This window comes from Leuciscus leuciscus (assembly GCF_965113295.1).
Source record: "Leuciscus leuciscus genome assembly, chromosome: 1".
Taxonomy (NCBI): Eukaryota; Metazoa; Chordata; class Actinopteri; order Cypriniformes; family Leuciscidae; genus Leuciscus; species Leuciscus leuciscus.
Window position 1 is genome coordinate 78,617,843 of NC_138725.1, and position 20,645 is coordinate 78,638,487.

The following is a 20,645-nucleotide window of genomic DNA, read 5'->3' on the forward strand; positions in this document are numbered from 1 at the left end:
AATGCAATGCAATGCAATATGCAATGCAATGCAATGCAATATGCAATGCAATGCAATGCAATGCAATATGCAATGCAATGCAATATGCAATGCCAATGCAATGCAATGCAATGCAATGCAATGCAATGCAATGCAATGCAATGCAATGCAATATGCAATATGCAATATGCAATGCAATGCAATGCAATATGCAATGCAATGCAATATGCAATGCAATGCAATGCAATATGCAATGCCAATGCAATGCAATGCAATGCAATGCAATGCAATGCAATGCAATGCAATGCAATGCAATGCAATGCAATATGCAATATGCAATATGCAATGCAATGCAATGCAATATGCAATGCAATGCAATATGCAATGCAATGCAATGCAATATGCAATGCCAATGCAATGCAATGCAATGCAATATGCAATGCAATGCAATGCAATGCAATGCAATGCAATGCAATGCAATATGCAATATGCAATATGCAATGAGCAATGCAATGCAATGCAATGCAATGCAATGCAATATGCAATGCAATATGCAATGCAATGCAATATGCAATGCAATGCAATGCAATGCAATGCAATGCAATGCAATGCAATGCAATGCAATGCAATGCAATGCAATATGCAATGCAATGCAATGCAATGCAATGCAATGCAATGCAATGCAATGCAATATGCAATATGCAATGAGCAATGCAATGCAATATGCAATGCAATGCAATGCAATATGCAATATGCAATGAGCAATGCAATGCAATGCAATGCAATATGCAATATGCAATTTGCAATGCAATGCAATGCAATGCAATGCAATGCAATGCAATGCAATATGCAATGCAATATGCAATGCAATGCAATATGCAATGCAATGCAATGCAATGCAATGCAATGCAATATGCAATGCAATGCAATGCAATGCAATGCAATGCAATGCAATGCAATATGCAATATGCAATATGCAATGCAATGCAATGCAATGCAATGCAATATGCAATATGCAATTTGCAATGCAATGCAATGCAATGCAATGCAATATGCAATATGCAATGCGATATGCAATGCAATGCAATGCAATGCAATGCAATGCAATGCAATATGCAATGCAATGCAATGCAATATGCAATGCAATGCAATGCAATGCAATGCAATGCAATGCAATATGCAATGCAATGCAATGCAATATGCAATGCAATGCAATGCAATGCAATGCAATGCAATATGCAATGCAATGCAATGCAATGCAATGCAATGCAATGCAATGCAATGCAATGCAATATGCAATGCCAATGCAATGCAATGCAATGCAATGCAATGCAATATGCAATGCAATGCAATGCAATGCAATATGCAATATGCAATATGCAATGCAATGCAATATGCAATGCAATGCAATGCAATGCAATATGCAATGCAATGCAATGCAATGCAATGCAATGCAATGCAATGCAATATGCAATATGCAATATGCAATGCAATGCAATGCAATGCAATGCAATATGCAATATGCAATTTGCAATGCAATGCAATGCAATGCAATGCAATATGCAATATGCAATGCGATATGCAATGCAATGCAATGCAATGCAATGCAATGCAATATGCAATGCAATGCAATGCAATATGCAATGCAATGCAATGCAATGCAATGCAATGCAATGCAATATGCAATGCAATGCAATGCAATATGCAATGCAATGCAATGCAATGCAATGCAATGCAATATGCAATGCAATGCAATGCAATGCAATGCAATGCAATGCAATGCAATGCAATGCAATATGCAATGCCAATGCAATGCAATGCAATGCAATGCAATGCAATATGCAATGCAATGCAATGCAATGCAATGCAATGCAATATGCAATATGCAATATGCAATGCAATGCAATGCAATGCAATGCAATATGCAATGCAATGCAATGCAATGCAATATGCAATGCCAATGCAATGCAATGCAATATGCAATGCAATGCAATGCAATGCAATGCAATGCAATATGCAATGCAATGCAATGCAATGCAATGCAATGCAATGCAATGCAATGCAATGCAATATGCAATGCCAATGCAATGCAATGCAATGCAATATGCAATGCAATGCAATGCAATGCAATGCAATGCAATGCAATATGCAATATGCAATATGCAATGCAATGCAATGCAATATGCAATGCAATGCAATATGCAATATGCAATATGCAATGCGCAATGCAATGCAATGCAATATGCAATATGCAATATGCAATATGCAATATGCAATATGCAATATGCAATATGCAATATGCAATTTGCAATGCAATGCAATGCATTGCAATGCAATGCAATGCAAATGCAATGCAATGCAACAACACACGTTATGTCTTTAACCAACATGGGAATGATGTAGTTCTCATGCACAGTGTTAGCTCGTTAGTGCAAGGCAAGGCAAGGCAAGGCAAGGCAACGCAATGCAATACAATGCAATGCAACGCAACGCAACGCAACGCAACGCAACGCAACGCAACGCAACGCAACGCAACGCAATGCAATGCAATGCAATATGCAATATGCAATATGCAATGCGCAATGCAATGGCAATGCAATATGCAATATGCAATTTGCAATGCAATGCAATGCAATGCAATGCAATGCAATGCAATATGCAATGCAATGCAATGCAATGCAATGCAATGCAATGCAATGCAATATGCAATGCAATGCAATGCAATATGCAATGCAATGCAATGCAATGCAATGCAATGCAATGCAATATGCAATGTAATGCAATGCAATGGAACAACACACGTCATGTCTGCAATGCAATGTGAAAAGTGAATAATGTTATTCTTCAGTGCACAACGTTAGATCGTTAGTGCAATGCAATGCAATGCAATGCAATGCAACGCAACACAACGCAACGCAATGCAATGCAATGCAATGCAATGCAACGCAATGCAACGCAACGCCACGCAAGGCAAGGCAAGGCAAGGCAAAGCAAGGCAAGGCAAGGCAAGGCAACGCAACGCAACGCAATGCAATGCAACGCAACGCAACGCAACGCAACGCAACGCAATGCAATGCAATGCAATACATGCAGTGCAATGCAGTGCAATGCAATGCAATGCAATGCCTTACAATGCAATGCAATGCCATGCCATGCCATGCAATGCAATGCCATGCAATGCAATGCAATGCAATGCAATGCAATGCAATGCAAATGCAATGCAATGCAATGCAAATGCAATGCAATGCAATGCAACAACACACGTTATGTCTTTAACCAACATGGGAATGAGGTAGTTCTCATGCACAGTGTTAGCTCGTTAGTGCAATGCAATTCAATGCAAGAGGTAATTCAATGCAACTGACGTAGTTCTTGTGTGCAATGCAATGCAAAAAGTGCATAACCTATATGTTATTCTTCAGTGCAAAACGATAGATCGTTAGTGTAATGCAATGCAATGCCATGCAGTGCAAAGCAATGCAATGCAATGCAATGCAATGCAATGCAATGCAATGCAGTGCAAAGCAAAGCAATGCAATGCAATGCAATGCAATGCAATGCAATGAAACAACACACGTTATGTCTTTAACCAATATGGGAATGAGGTAGTTCTGGTGTGCAATGCAATGCAATGTGAAAAGTGAATAATGTTATTCTTCAGTGCACAACGTTAGATCGTTAGTGCAATGCATTGCAATGCAATGTAATGCAATGTAATGCAATGCAATGCAATGCAACAACACACGTTATGTCTTTAATGAATTGTTTGAAATACATCGGAATGAGGTATTTCTGGTGTGCAATGTAATGCAAAGCGATAAGGGCATAACTCATATGTTATTCTTCAGTGCACAAAGTTAGATCGTTAGTGCAATGCAATGCAAGGCAATGTTAAAGGCATATGTTATTCTTCAGTGCACAAAGTTAGATCGTTAATGCAATGCAATGCAAGGCAATGCAAGGCAATGTAATGCAATGCAATGCAATGCAATGCAATGCAATGCAATGCAATGCAATGCATTGCAATGCAATCCAATGCAACAACACACGTTATTTCTTTAATGAACATTGGAATTATTTAGTTATGCAAGAAGTGCATAGCCTATGTTATTCTTCAATGCACAACGTTAGACAGTTTGTGCAAATCAACAACACATATGTTTTTCTCTCTAATGAACATGGGATTGAGTTAGTTCTGGTGTGCAATGATGCTCAACCTAGATCGTTTGTGCAAAGCACATAATGTTATAACAATGAGCTATACATACCAATGTATAGTAAGGTATTGACCTACGCTTTTGACCTACTGATCATATTTCTGACCAAGGAGTCCTTAAAGACATCATGACAAAAGTCCATATTTGACATACAGAATTTTTTTCTGGCCAAGGAGTACTCGAAACTTGACATTTCCATATATACTCATTTACTTTTTCCGATGATACGTCAGCCATACAGAAGTCCATATTTGACCCAAGGAACATATTTTTGCCAAAGAGTCCTCGATCTTGGGCTTTCTATACATACTCCTATTGATGCTTATAAGCCATAGAGATGTCCATATTTGACCTTCTGAACATTTCTGGTCAAAGTGTCCTCAACATTTTTCAAACTATTTAAAGTTATAGACGACTTCTGATGATAAATCAGCTATACAGAGGTCCCCTTTTGACCTTCTGAACATATTTCTGGCCAAAGAGTTCTGGAACATTATCTTGCTATACTACAGATTGACTTCTTGTGATGTAATATTAACCAGCCAGCAGTCTATTTTTGACCGATTGAAAAAAATTTGACCAAAGAGTTCTCAAAAGGATTTTGTCTATCATAAGCTATAGTAGAGTCCTTCTGATGTTAAATCAGTCATACCGAAGTCCATATTTGACCTACCGAAAATATTACTGGCCAAAGAGTCCTTAAACATTAACACTATACATTCAGATTGATGTCTTCGGATGTTATATCTTCATGACAAAAGTCCATATTTGACATACTGAAATTTTTTCTAGTCAAAGAGTCTAAACTTGACCTTTCTATATATACTCGTTGACTCTTTCTGATTCTTCATAAGATGTCCATATCTGGCGAATTGAAAATATTTTTTGGCAAAAAGGTCCTCACAAGTTAACTTACTAAAAACTCATAGACTTCTTCTGATGATACATCACTTTAACACGTGCCCATATGTGACCCTCTGAATATATTTTTGGCCAAAGAATCATTGAACACTAACTCTCTATACATATTGACTCAAGAGTCAAAATTTGACCTCTTTTGGGCTGATTTATCATCAGATGGAGTCTATAATTTTACATAGTTTAAAAACTTTTGAGGAACCTTTGACCAGAAATAATAATAGAATTATTAAGATAATAATAGTAATAATAACTAGATGCGAAAGTTCGTCGAGACAAACTTTAAGTTGGCTTGAGAAAGTTTGGACCAGAATATTTTTTGCTAGGCAGTTGCTAGGATGTTATGGTGTTGCTAGGCAGTTGCTAGGGTATTCTGGGTGGTTGCTATGGTGTTGCTAGGCAGTTGCTGAGGTATTTTGGGTGGTTGCTAGGCGGTTGCTAGGGTGTTGCTAGGCGGTTGCTACGATATTTTAGTTGGTTGCTAGGGTGTTGCTAGACGGTTGCTAGGGTATTCTGGGTGGTTGCTAGGCGGTTGCTATGGTGTTGCTTGGCGGTTGCTAAGGTATTCTGGGTGGTTGCAAGGCGGTTGCTAGGGTATTTTGGGTGGTTGCTAGGCGGTTGCTATGGTGTTGCTAAGCGGTTGCTAAGGTATTTAGGGTGGTTGCTATGGTGTTACTAGGCGGTTGCTATGGTATTCTGGGTGGTTGCTAGGCGGTTGCTATGGTGTTCTGGGTGGTTGCTAGGATATTTTCAGTGGTTGCTATGGTCTTTTTGGTGGTTGCTAGGGTCCTCTGGGTGGTTGCTAGGCAGTTGCTAGGATGTTATGGGTGGTTACTAGTGTGTTCTGGGTGGTTGCTAGGCAGTTGCTAGGATATTTTTGGTGGTCTCTAGTGTCTTTTGGGTGGTTGCTAGGCGGTTACTAGGGTGTTTTGGGTTGTTGCTAGATGGTTGCTAGGGTGCTCTGGGTGGTTGCTATGGTGTTGCTAGGCGGTTGCTAAGGTATTTTGGGTGGTTGCAAGGCGGTTGCTATGGTGTTGCTAAGCGGTTGCTGAGGCATTTAGGGTGGTTGCTAGGGTGTTTCAGGGCGGTTGCTAGGCTGTTCTGGTGGTTGCTAGGGTGTTACTAGGCGGTTGCTAAGGTATTCTGGGTGGTTGCTAGGCGGTTGCTATGGTGTTCTGGGTGGTTGCTAGGATATTTTCAGTGGTTGCTATGGTCTTTTGGGTGGTTGCTAGGCGGTTGCTAGGGTATTTTGGGTGGTTGCTAGGGTGCTCTGGATGGTTGCTAGGCAGTTGCTAGGATGTTATGGGTGGTTACTAGGGTGTTCTGGGTGGTTGCTAGGCGGTTGCTAGGATATTTTTGGCGGTCTCTAGGGTCTTTTGGGTGGTTGCTAGGCGGTTGCTAGGGTATTTTGGGTGGTTGCTAGGGTGTTCTGGGTGGTTGCTATGGTGTTATGGATGGTTACTAGGGTGTTTTGGGTTGTTGCTAGGGTGTTGCTAGATGGTTGCTAGGGTGCTCTGGGTGGTTGCCATGGTGTTGCTAGGCGTTTGCTAGGGTGTTCTGGGTGGTTGCTAGGCGGTTGCTAGGGTGTGCTGGGTTGTTGCTATGGTGTTGCTAGGCGGTTGCTAAGGTATTTTGGGTGGTTGCTAGGCGGTTGCTATGGTGTTGCTAAGCGGTTGCTGAGGTATTTAGGGTGGTTGCTAGGGTGTTTCTAGGCGGTTGCTAGGCTGTTCTGGGTGGTTGCTATGGTGTTACTAGGCGGTTGCTGAGGTATTCTGGGTGGTTGCTAGGCTGTTGCTATGGTGTTCTGGGTGGTTGCTAGGATATTTTCAGTGGTTGCTATGGTCTTTTGGGTGGTTGCTAGGCGGTTGCTAGAGTATTTTGGGTGGTTGCTAGGGTGCTCTGGATGGTTGCTAGGCAGTTGCTAGGATGTTATGGGTGGTTACTAGGGTGTTCTGGGTGGTTGCTAGGCGGTTGCTAGGATATTTTTGGCGGTCTCTAGGGTCTTTTGGGTGGTTGCTAGGCGGTTGCTAGGGTATTTTGGGTGGTTGCTAGGGTGTTCTGGGTGGTTGCTATGGTGTTATGGATGGTTACTAGGGTGTTTTGGGTTGTTGCTAGGGTGTTGCTAGATGGTTGCTAGGGTGCTCTGGGTGGTTGCCATGGTGTTGCTAGGCGTTTGCTAGGGTGTTCTGGGTGGTTGCTAGGCGGTTGCTAGGGTGTGCTGGGTTGTTGCTATGGTGTTGCTAGGCGGTTGCTAAGGTATTTTGGGTGGTTGCTAGGCGGTTGCTATGGTGTTGCTAAGCGGTTGCTGAGGTATTTAGGGTGGTTGCTAGGGTGTTTCTAGGCGGTTGCTAGGCTGTTCTGGGTGGTTGCTATGGTGTTACTAGGCGGTTGCTGAGGTATTCTGGGTGGTTGCTAGGCTATGGTGTTCTGGGTGGTTGCTAGGATATTTTCAGTGGTTGCTATGGTCTTTTGGGTGGTTGCTAGGCGGTTGCTAGGATATTTTGGGTGGTTGCTAGGGTGCTCTGGATGGTTGCTAGGCAGTTGCTAGGATGTTATGGGTGGTTACTAGGGTGTTCTATGTGGTTGCTAGGTGGTTGCTAGGATATTTTTGGTGGTCTCTAGGGTCTTTTGGGTGGTTGCTAGGCGGTTGCTAGGGTATTTTGGGTGGTTGCTAGGGTGTTCTGGGTGGTTGCTACGGTGTTATGGATGGTTACTAGGGTGTTTTGGGTTGTTGCTAGGGTGTTGCTAGATGGTTGCTAGGGTGCTCTGGGTGGTTGCTATGGTGTTGCTAGGCGTTTGCTAGGGTGTTCTGGGTGGTTGCTAGGCGGTTGCTAGGGTGTGCTGGGTGGTTGCTATGGTGTTGCTAGGCGGTTGCTAAGGTATTTTGGGTGGTTGCAAGGCGGTTGCTACGGTATTTTGGGTGGTTGCCTAGGGTCTTTTGGGTTGTTGCTAGGTGGTTGCTAAGGTATTCAGGGCGGTTGATATGGTGTTACTAGGTGGTTGGTAGTTGTCACAGATGGTTACTATGGAGTTTTTATAGAGTTCTTAGCATAATTTAACACTTAACTAATCACTATTAGCATTTAGCTATGCACTGCTAGCAATGTGTAGCATGTTGGAAGTGCTGTTTGCTAGCATGGGTCAAAAGAGCCAAACCTCATCTCTATAAGATGTTCTGATACAGAGATATAGGTCTTGCAAAATGGTTGCTAGGGCACTCAAGTTTGGTTGCTATGGCGTTGCTTTGGAGCTGGGAGCTTTAAACTTAAGAAGTTTAAAGTGGTTTGAAGTTTAAAGTAGTTTAAAGTAGTTTGAAGTTTATGATAGATAGATAGATAGATTAGATAGATAGATAGATAGATAGATAGATAGATAGATAGATAGATTGATAGACAGACCACATTCCAGCATGATTTACTATGATTAACATGATGTTAGGATGATGCTAGAATGATTAAGCATGTTGTTAGCATGATTAGCATGTTTTTAGCTAGATGCTAGCATGATTAGCATGTTGCTAGCATGATGCTAACATGATTAGAATGATGCTAGCTTGATTGGTAACATGATTAGCATGTTGCTAGCATGTTTTTAGCAAGATGCTGTTGCCAGGTGGTTGCTAGGGTGTTCTGGGTGGTTGCTAGGCAGTTGCTAGGGTATTTTTGGTGGTTGCTAGGGCGTTGCTAGGTGGTTGCTAGGGTTTTCTGGGTGGTTGCTATGGTGTTTAGGCAGTTGCTATGGTATTCTGGGTGGTTGCTAGGCAGTTGCTAGGTCTTCTGGATGGTTGCTAGGCAGTTGCTAGGGTGTTCTGGGTGGATGCTAGGGTATTTTTGGTGGTTACTAGAGCATTTCTAGACGTTGCTAGGGTGTTCAGGGTCGTTGCTAAGGTATTTTTGGTAGTTGCTATGGTGATACTAGGTGGTTGGTAGTTGTCAAAGATGGTTACTATGGAGTTTTTATAGAGTTTTTAAAATCTTTAATAACGAGTGCCTTCAGTAGATGGCCGAATAGGCACAAGCATGGAGCGATATCGCAAGGCTACGAGTGTGATATTGCTTTAAAAATATATATATTTTAATTTTTTTATTAATTTATTGGTTTAGGGAGGTTGCTAAGGTGCTTTAACTGGTTGCTAGGGTGTGGCTATGAAGATTTCAGGCCATTACTTATTGGCTGCTTGATAATATAAATCCTCTGAGGGAGAGAGAGAGGGAGAGACTCAGGGGTGTCTTTGGAGTCTGTGTGTGAAAACGTCGGTTTATTTATACGAACGGTGCGGGGCGAGTTACGCCCCAAACTTTTGTCCAGAATAATAAAAAGAAGAAGAATAACAAGTATGAGCAATAACAATAGTGTTGCTTTGAAAAGCACCACTAATAAGTTTAAGTCAAGCCAACTTAATAATAATAGAATCAGAAGTAGACTATGAGTATGTATTGAAAGTTCAAGATTGGCCACATATATGTCCCTTGGGTCAATTATGGACTTCTTTATGGCTGATGTAACAGTAACGAGTATTTATAGAAAGAAACAGCATTAAGGAGCATGTATAGAATGTTCAAGATCGAGGACTCTTTTACTAGAAATATGTTCAGTAGGTAAATTATGGAGTACTCTCTGGCTGATCAAGCACTAAAAGGTGCTTCATCAAAAGCAAGTTCATGAGCATGTATAGACAGTTGACTGGCCGATGTACTATCTGAAGGAGTCTATAAGTATGAATAGAATGTTCAAGATAAAGGACTCTTCAGTCAGAAATATGTTCAACTTGTCAAATCTGGACTTCTGTATGGCAAAGGAAACAAAATAAGGCATCACTGAGAATGTATAGAAAGTTCAAGTACATAGTTGGCCAGAAAAAAAAAAAGTGTCATTATGGACAGTTGACTGGCCGATGTACTATCTGAAGGAGTCTATAAGTATGAATAGAAAGTTCAAGATAAAGGACTCTTCAGTCAGAAATATGTTCAACTTGTCAAATCTGGACTTCTGTATGGCAAAGGAAACAAAATAAGGCATCACTGAGAATGTATAGAAAGTTCAAGATCTTGCAAAGCAAAACGCAATGGAGTTTGGGAATGAGTTAGTTCTGGTGTGTAATGCAATGCAAAAAGTGCATAGCCAAGTTATCCTTTAATGCACAACGTTAGATCGTTAGTACAACAGAACACATGTTATCTCTTTAATGAACATGGGATTGAGTTAGTTCTGGTGTGCAATGCAAAAAGTGCATAACCTATATGTTATTCTTCAGTGCACAACGTTAGATCATTAGTGCAATGCAAAGCAATGCAATGCAACAACACACATGTCATGTCTTTAATGAACATGGGATTGAGTTAGTTCAAGGTGCAATGCAATTCAATGCGAAAAGTGCATATGTTATTCTTCAGTACACAAAGCAAAGCAAAGCAAAGCAAAGCAAAGCAAAGCAAAGCAAAGCAAAGCAAAGCAAAGCAAAGCAAAGCAAAGCAAAGCAAAGCAAAGCAAAGCAAAAAGCAAAGCAAAGCAAAAAGCAAAGCAAAGCAAAGCAAAAGCAAAGCAAAGCAAAGCAAAGCAAAGCAAAAGCAAAGCAAAGCAAAGCAAAGCAAAGCAAAGCAAAGCAAAGCAAAGCAAAGCAAAGCAAAAGCAAAGCAAAAGCAAAAGCAAAAGCAAAGCAAAGCAAAGCAAAAGCAAAAGCAAAAGCAAAGCAAAGCAAAGCAAAGCAAAGCAAAGCAAAGCAAAAGCAAAGCAAAGCAAAGCAAAGCAAAGCAAAGCAAAAGCAAAGCAAAGGCAAAGGCAAAGGCAAAGCAAAAGGCAAGGCAAAGCAAAAGCAAAGCAAAGCAAAAGCAAAAGCAAAAGCAAAAGCAAAAGCAAAAGCAAAAGCAAAGGCAAAGGCAAAGCAGAGGCAAAGCAAAGGCAAAGCAAAGGCAAAGCAAAGGCAAAGCAAAGGCAAAGCAAAGGCAAAAAGGCAAAGCAAAGCAAAGCAAAGCAAAGCAAAGCAAAGCAAAGCAAAGCAAAGCAAAGCAAAGCAAAGGCAAAGGCAAAGCAAAGCAAAAGCAATGCATTGTCTTGCAATGCAATGCAATGCAATGCAACAACACACGTTATGTCTTTAACCAACAATGGGAATGAGGTAGTTCTGGTGTGCAAAGCAAAGCAAAGCAAAGCAAAGCAAAGCAAAGCAAAGCAAAGCAAAGCAAAGCAAAGCAAAGCAAAGCAAAGCAAAGCAAAAGCATAAGCAATGTCACATGTCATGTGACTACCAATGCTATGCAAGGCAACAACACACGTTATGTATTTAATCAACATGGGAATGAGGTAGTTCTGATGTGCAATGCAATGCAATGCGAAAAGTGCATATGTTATTCTTCAATACACAACGTTAGATCGTTAGTGCAATGCAATGCAATGCAATTCAATTAAAAAAGTGCATAACCTATATGTTATACTTCAGTGCACAACGATAGATCGTTAGTGCAATGCAATGCAATGCAATGCAATGCAATGCAATGCAATATGCAATGCAATGCAATATGCAATGCAATATGCAATGCAATGCAATATGCAATGCAATGCAATGCAATGCAATGCAATGCAATGCAATGCAATATGCAATGCAATGCAATATGCAATGCAATGCAATGCAATGCAATATGCAATGCAATGCAATGCAATGCAATGCAATGCAATGCAATGCAATATGCAATGCAATGCAATGCAATGCAATATGCAATGCAATGCAATGCAATGCAATGCAATGCAATGCAATATGCAATGCAATGCAATATGCAATGCAATGCAATGCAATGCAATGCAATGCAATGCAATATGCAATGCAATGCAATGCAATGCAATGCAATGCAATGCAATGCAATGCAATGCAATATGCAATGCAATGCAATGCAATGGAACAACACACGTCATGTCTGCAATGCAATGTGAAAAGTGAATAATGTTATTCTTCAGTGCACAATGCAATTCAATTCAAAAAGTGCATAACCTATATGTTATACTTCAGTGCACAACGATAGATCGTTAGTGCAATGCAATGCAATGCAATGCAATGCAATGCAATGCAATGCAATATGCAATGCAATATGCAATATGCAATGCAATGCAATGCAATGCAATGCAATATGCAATGCAATGCAATGCAATATGCAATATGCAATATGCAATGCAATGCAATGCAATGCAATATGCAATATGCAATGCAATGCAATGCAATATGCAATGCAATGCAATATGCAATGCAATGCAATGCAATATGCAATGCAATATGCAATGCAATGCAATGCAATGTGCAATGCAATGCAATATGCAATGCAATGCAATATGCAATGCAATGCAATGCAATGCAATGCAATGCAATGCAATGCAATGCAATATGCAATGCAATGCAATGCAACGCAACGCAACGCAACGCAAGGCAAGGCAAGGCAAGGCAAGGCAAGGCAACGCAACGCAACGCAACGCAATGCAATATGCAATGCAATGCAATGCAATATGCAATGCAATGCAATGCAATATGCAATGCAATATGCAATGCAATGCAATGCAATGCAATGCAATGCAATATGCAATGCAATGTAATGCAATGCAATGCAATATGCAATATGCAATGCAATGCAATGCAATGCAATATGCAATGCAATATGCAATGCAATGCAATGCAATGCAATGCAATGCAATGCAATGCAATATGCAATGCAACGCAACGCAACGCAACGCAACGCAACGCAACGCAACGCAACGCAAGGCAACGCAACGCAACGCAACGCAATGCAATGCAATGCAATACATGCAGTGCAATGCAGTGCAATGCAATGCAATGCAATGCCTTACAATGCAATGCAATGCAATGCAATGCAATGCAATGCAATGCAATTGTATTGCATTGCTTTGCTTTAAACTGCATTGCATTGCATTGCATTGCATTGCATTGCATTGCATTGCTTTGCTTTAAACTGCATTGCATTGCATTGCATTGCATTGCATTGCATTGCATTGCATTGCATTGCATTGCACTGCATTGCACTGCATTGCTTTGCTTTGCTTTGCTTGGCTTCATTGCACTTCATTGCATTGCATTGCATTGCATTGCATTGCATTGCATTGCATTGCATTGCATTGCATTGCATTGCTTTGCTTTGCATTGCATTGCATTGCATTGCTTTGCTTTGCTTTGCTTTGCTTCATTGCATTGTATTGCATTGCATTCCACTAACGTGTTGCACTGAAGAATAACATATAGGTTATGCACTTTTTGCATTGCATTGCACACCAGAATTACCTCATTCCCATGTTGATTAAAGACATAACGTGTGTTGTTGCATTGCATTGCTTTGCTTTAAACTGCATTGCATTGCATTTGCATTGCTTTGCACTGCATTGCATTGCATTGCTTTGCTTTGCTTTGCTTTGCTTCATTGCATTGTATTGCATTGCATTCCACTAACGTGTTGCACTGAAGAATAACATATAGGTTATGCACTTTTTGCATTGCATTGCACACCAGAATTACCTCATTCCCATGTTGATTAAAGACATAACGTGTGTTGTTGCATTGCATTGCTTTGCTTTAAACTGCATTGCATTGCATTGCATTGCATTGCTTTGCTTTGCACTGCATTGCATTGCATTGCATTGCATTGCTTTGCTTTGCACTGCATTGCATTGCATTGCATTGCATTGCATTGCATTGCATTGCATGGCTTTGCATTGCATTGCATTGCATGGCTTTGCACTGCTTTGCACTGTTTTGCACTGCTTTGCACTGCTTTGCACTGCATTGCACTAACGATCTAACGTTGTGCACTAAAGAATAACATATTCACTTTTCGCATTGCATTGCTTTGCTTTGCTTTGCTTTGCACTGCACTGCACTGCACTGCACTGCACTGCACTGCACTGCATTGCACTGCACTGCACTGCACTGCATTGTATTGCATCGTATTGCATCGCACGGCATTGCATGGCTTTGCATGGCTTTGCATGGCTTTGCATGGCTTTGCATGGCTTTGCATGGCATTGCATGGCTAACGATCTAACGTTGTGCACTGAAGAATAACAATAGGTTAAGCACTTTTCGCATTGCATTGCACACCAGAACTACCTCATTCCCATGTTGATTAAAGACATAACGTGTGTTGTTGCATTGCATTGCACTAACGATCTAACGTTGTGCACTGAAGAATATCATAGCACTTTTCGCATTGCATTGCATTGCACACCACAACTACCTCATTCCCATGTTGATTAATGACATAACGTGTGTTGTTGCATTGCATTGCATTGCATTGCACTAACGATCTAACGTTGTGCACTGAAGAATAACATATAGGTTATGCACTTTTCGCATTGCATTGCATTGCACACCATAACTAAATACTAAATACAATGTTCATTAAAGAAATAACATGTGTTGTTGCATTGGATTGCATTGCACACCTGAACTAACTCAATCCCATTTTCATTAAAGATATAACGTGTTGTTGCATTGCATTGTAATGCATTGCTTTGCACTGCACTGCACTGCACTGCATTGCATTGCATTGCTTTGCTTTGCTTTGCACTGCATTGCATTGCACTAACGATCTAACGTTGTGCACTGAAGAATAACATATGCACTTTTTGCATTGCATTGCACACCAGAACTAACTCAATCCCATGTTCATTACATGACGTGTGTTGTTGAACAAAATAATTCACATGTTCATTATAGAGATGATATGTGTGTTGTTGCATTGCATTGCATTACTTTTCACTGCATTGCATTGCATTGCACACCAGAACTAACTCATTGCCATGTTCATTAAAGAGATGATGTGTGTTGCATTGCATTGCATTGTTAGATCGCTGTGCAATGCAATGCCATTGCATTGCAATATAGCCTATATATATATATATAGGCTATAACTTAATCATTCCCATGTTCATTAAAGAGACTATATGTGTGTTGATGATATGTATATCATTGCATACATATCATCAACACACATGTCATCTCTTTAATGAACATGGGAATGATTAAGTTCTGGTGTGCAATGCAATGCAAGAAGTATAGCCTATATATAGCCAGAAGTATAGCCAGTGCAATAGCCTAGTTATTCTTCAGTGCACAACTTTCAACTTTCAACTATCTCTTTAATGAACATGGGATTGAGTTAGTTCTGGTGTGCAATGCAATGCAAATGTCCCTAGTAAAAACAGAGTTTGTGTTCTTGAATCATATTATTTTATACAAATAAAAGTTCCAGATGGACAAACATTAAATGCAAGAACCAGTGTGAATAACAATATCTTAAAATAAACTAGAGAGTGGATACACAGATATGGCCTATTTATGAATGAAATTCATGCATTTCTTTGTCATTTAAACATGCAAACAGGGAAAGAGAGTAGAAAACACTTATTGTCCTGTCGCCCCCTCTAGTGGACAGCATTGAGTATTACCGCATTCATTGCTCAGAGAACGCAAGTCAATGGAGTCTTTTTATTTTATTTTTTTAATTTATTAATGTTTATTACAAACTCTCGTGGAGACAACAGCAAAAAAAAAAAAAAAAGGCAAGGTATCAACAAAATGCAAATTTGACAATGAAAAAGATAAAATAAAATAAAAAATAAAATAAGGCATTGTTCTCAAATAAATAAACAGGATCAAAAACATTTCAGCAGCATAACAAATAGCTTCTACAGTTTGTTTAGAATTTTTTACAAGGTTCAAGGAGGATAATAACATACAAAATTCATTTTTAAAACAGTTTACATTTGGCAATTGTTTTTTCCATTTATTTTTGTGAATGTGGTATTTACTCATAATGATGATAAGGTTAATCAAAAGTGAAATGTCCCTCGTCAGTTTAGAATTATAAATAAGAATATCTTCGATTGTAAATTGTTCAAGTTCACTAATTGTATTATTTAACCAGCTATGGACATCTTGCCAGAACTTACTAACTGAGCAAAGGAAGAATAAATGTTCTGTTCGTTCTGGGTTTTCATGACAAAAGTCGCAAGGGTCAACTTCAAAACCAAATCTACCCCTCAGTGTCTCCGCCGATGGATAGTAGTTGTTAAGAATTTTAAATGGCATTTCTTTTACTTTGGGTGCAATTGGCCATTTTATAAATTTCCAATGTTTTTCTGCAATTGTTGGATTATCTAATATTTTAACTTTTATCTTCCTATCATAATCATATTAATATATATATCCTTTGAAAGCTTTATTTAAATATTTGTTGTCACATTTTTTGTCCGTAATGTTTAATTCTCCTAGAGTTAATTTTGGAAGTTTGATTTGGACATTAGGAAAACTAATTGTGTTTTTTATCAGCTGTATCGATAGATGCACAGATTTTCTTATATTCTTTAAGAGAACATTGAAGATTATTAAATTTGTTTTTTAAATCTTGTAAGATTTCACCGTTTATATCTAAAATGTCATGTACAAAGATCAAACCAAAGCTGGTTGAACAAAGACTTTTTGTTTGATACAATTACTCTATTATTACACAAGGTGGCACAATGAGGGGTAAAGTTATGGGTAAATACCATCTTCCAATGATGCAAAACCTGTTTATGAAACTCAGATCATTTAAAAGGTATTTTAGAAATTTCAAAGTCACATTTCAAAAGAAAGTTTAGCCCACCGAACCTCTTGAAAATACTTTTTGGAATGTGAAATCATACTGAATCCGGCTTCAATAGAAACTCTTTCAACCAGTTTATTTTAAATGTTCCTAACTTGCCTCAAAATCTACTGTTTTGATACAATGTTAACATGGATAAATCAGTTTGGATATACCCTCAGCCTTGGACAATAAATTACGCCCAAAAATAGAAAGATCTCTACTAAGCCAGTGGTTTAAGGATACTTGTATTTGATACATTTTTTTCTTTCATATTAATTTCCTCTCTTTGTTTTTCATCTTTAACCATCTTAAATCCAAGATATTTAACTTCTTTTTTAACAGGGATTGACATTATTTCTGTATCTATACAGTCATTTAACGCAAGTAGTTCACACTTTTTCATATTTAAACGAAGACCTGAAGCTTTGGAAAAAAATGAAATTATTTGCAATGAATTGCTAACCATAGATTTATCCCATTAAAGATTCGCGCAAAACTTTAGCGATTTTTTCTAAATATCGATAAAAAACGATTGCGAAATGACGGCGTTTCCATTAACCAATGTTATGCGACTAAAACGTCATTTTTTCCTCTCGCGATAAGCCATTCCAAAAATCATGGCAACGGACGTTGGTAAGTTTATATCACAGCCACGTACCGCACTAGACGTTATTATTATTAATGGAAGGAAACGTAGGCGTGTTATCCAAGCATTAATGGCAAGGCACATATGAGGTGTTTCTCCCTCATTTCTGCTTCGAGGTCTTGATTGTGGCATTTCTTTGAGGTTTAGAATCCAGTATTTCTATCATTATTTTGTCTTTTATGAATTTAATAAAGAACTCTGTCTCGTATTCTGTCCAAACACACCACGTCATCTACGTCAGGTCAAGCAGGCCTGCAAATGCGCAAAAACTGTTTCCATTGCAGTTTTGCGAAATAGCCTATTTCTTTTTCGAATTGCTTGAAAAACCAGCGGAAAAACTTTTTTGCGATAAATGGGAGTTTTTGCGAAATTGACGTGTTTCCATTGGGCGTATTTTCAATTTGCGCAATTTGAAGGGTAATGGAAACGCGGCTAGTGTCGTCTGCAAATAGACTGAGGCGAAACTCGTAATCAAAAAAATGTATAGGCTACCCTGAAAATTTGGATGATTTAATATCAGATATAGGATTAGCTGTGTACATAAAATGAACAACTTGGGACTAATTGGACATCCTTGTCTTATTCCGCAAGTTATATTTATTCTAGGTGTTAGTCCTGGGTTTAAGGAGACATAACTTGCGGAATATCACCATAGAACATTTTGATCACTGAACAACATTTTTTGTCGAATCCAAAATTTTCTAAAGTAGAAAATAAAAAATCGAATTCTATAGAATCGAAAGCTTTGAAATAGTCTATAAATAAAATCAGGCTTTCCGATTCCAGAATAGACCGATAGTCCAGCATGTCCAATATTAATCTCACATTATTATGTAGCCTAGGCCTATACTTCTACCTTTTATAAACGCAGACTGTGTTTCATTTATTTTATCAATTAGCCTACTGTTTTCAATCTCTCTGCATATATTAACGCTAATAATTTATAATCGTTGCAGAGCAACGTAATAGGCTTCCAATTGTCTAAATTTGTTTTATCTTTTTTTGTTTTGGGGAGTAGGGTTATTATACCAGTTTTCATTGTTGGAGTAAGACATTCGATAAATGCATTCAATAACAATTCTTTGATATCTTCCCAAAAAAACGTAAAAAATTCCGAGGTCAACCCATCAATTCCAGGTGACTTCCCATTTTTCATTTTTTTCAGGGCATTTTCTATTTCTTGCAGATTCCTTTTAATCCTTTTATTATTGCTCTTAATCAGAGTAAAAAGGATTCACAGTCCTCTTTGTGGAAATTTGAGCTATACAAGTATACGAGTTGAACTTCCTCCTGTATTTGGCTAGGCTCTTCTATGACTGTGTCATTTTTTGTTAATTTGCAGATTCTTTTTTTAGACTGCCTATAGACTTTTCTAAGCCATAGAAATATTTTGTGTTCTTCTCACCTTCTGGATCGTACAAAGGCTCCACTTGCTTTTTCTAAATAAATTTCATCAAGCTGTTTTTGGAGGGAGTTCAACTCCGTTAGTTCTTCCTCCGAAGCATTAGTTTTACCACAGAGTATGTTAATCCTTTTCAGTATTTCTTTCTGTTTAAGTTTACTTGTTTTTGACATGCTTTTTCCCGTTTCAATTGCCAACCTCTTTGATTCAAATTTAAACCATTCCCACTTCCCTTTATTTGACATATCCATTCCTTTTACTTTTAGACAGAGGGATTTTATTTGTTTGCAATGTAAGACTGAAAATACTGGTTGAGGCCTGCATGAGGCAAAAGGGCCCTGATGGCTAATATTCGACCTCCCCCACACGGCCTGACTTCCTCTAACAAACTACTAAGGACAACTCATACAAGAACAATGTGAATATTCAACATTGACTGTTATGTTTTTGGTGTCGTTTGAAATGTCTCAAAGTGAGTGGTACAGATATCTCATATCCATATAGATAAAATAAAAGGAAATAAGGTTTAGAGAAGTTTAGAGAAAACTGGTTTAGAGATAAGGCCAGATAAGGCAACCCCCCTTCTGTGGGATAGAAGCCATTTGAGGGTGGTGTCCCCCATCCCCCATATCACCTGGTCAAAGGAGGATAAAGGAAGGTGTGCTCGGGCTCTCTGGGCTCTTCTTGGCTGGGCACGGATGGAGTAGGTGGTCTTTCGCTCTCTTTCTCTCTCTCTCTCTCTCTCTCTCTCTCTCTCTCTCTGTCTCTCTTTCTCTTTCTTTCCCTTTCTCTCTCTCTATCTCAGGTACAAGCTGGGTAAGATTCTTTGGTGTAACCAATGTATAACCATGTTCTAGATATTTGAATTGATTGTGGAATTGATCTCTGATATCTGAAATATTAAATTGTTACATGCGATTATTCTAACTGATTTTGACATTGTTCCTTTAATGGTTAAAAGAAATAGTCAAACATTCGCTCACTTTAAGTGAGGCAAAGATATTATTAAAACCTTTCATTTATGGAGTCAGATGAATTAACGAGTAAATACATACGATTAATGTATTACAAATTTAACCAACCAATACTTTGCATGAGTGAGGACAGAACACGTGATAACCTTCCCCGTGTATTGGCGAACCGGAGATTGGACCAATATAGCGGGCCTTACAGCAAAAACCATCATTTGATAAAAGTCTATTATTTAGTTTCCATATATTACCCGAAGAGCGGGAAAGTAAGTCTGACCTGTTAGAAAAGATATAAGCGAGTCAGACCTGAAGGTCTGAGCTGAGTTTGGTGAAGCATTAAAGTTCTAGGTGAGTCAATTTCTCATAATAATAATAAATAATAATAATAATAATAATAATAATAATAATAATAATAATAATAATAATAATAATGTTTAAATATATGCTGGCTTTCTTAAGCCAACATAATAAAGAAAACTCAGAGAAACATCGACCAATTCAGTATGTAATAAAATTTTATTCGTTTTATAATAAAACTAATAACATTTTAAAGTATGCCGTGCTCTTCAACTGACATGATTTTAATTAATCCCAAACCTGGTAATTTTGTCAGTATTAATGTACATTCACTAGCTTACATTCATAAATATAACCTACACTGTTAGACCTTACCAGGTTTTTTTTACAGTAAAATACTGGCAACACTGTTGCCAGTAATTTACTGTTAATTGTACAGTTCTTTACTGTAATCTACAGTATGTTACTGTAAAAATGCACTAAAAATATTGAACCCATAAACCGATTTGTAAACCACAAACGAAAAATGAAAAATCGAGCCAAAATCTAATTTTTCGTTTTTTAAACTAAACTAAAAAACGAATAAACGAGCTGGTT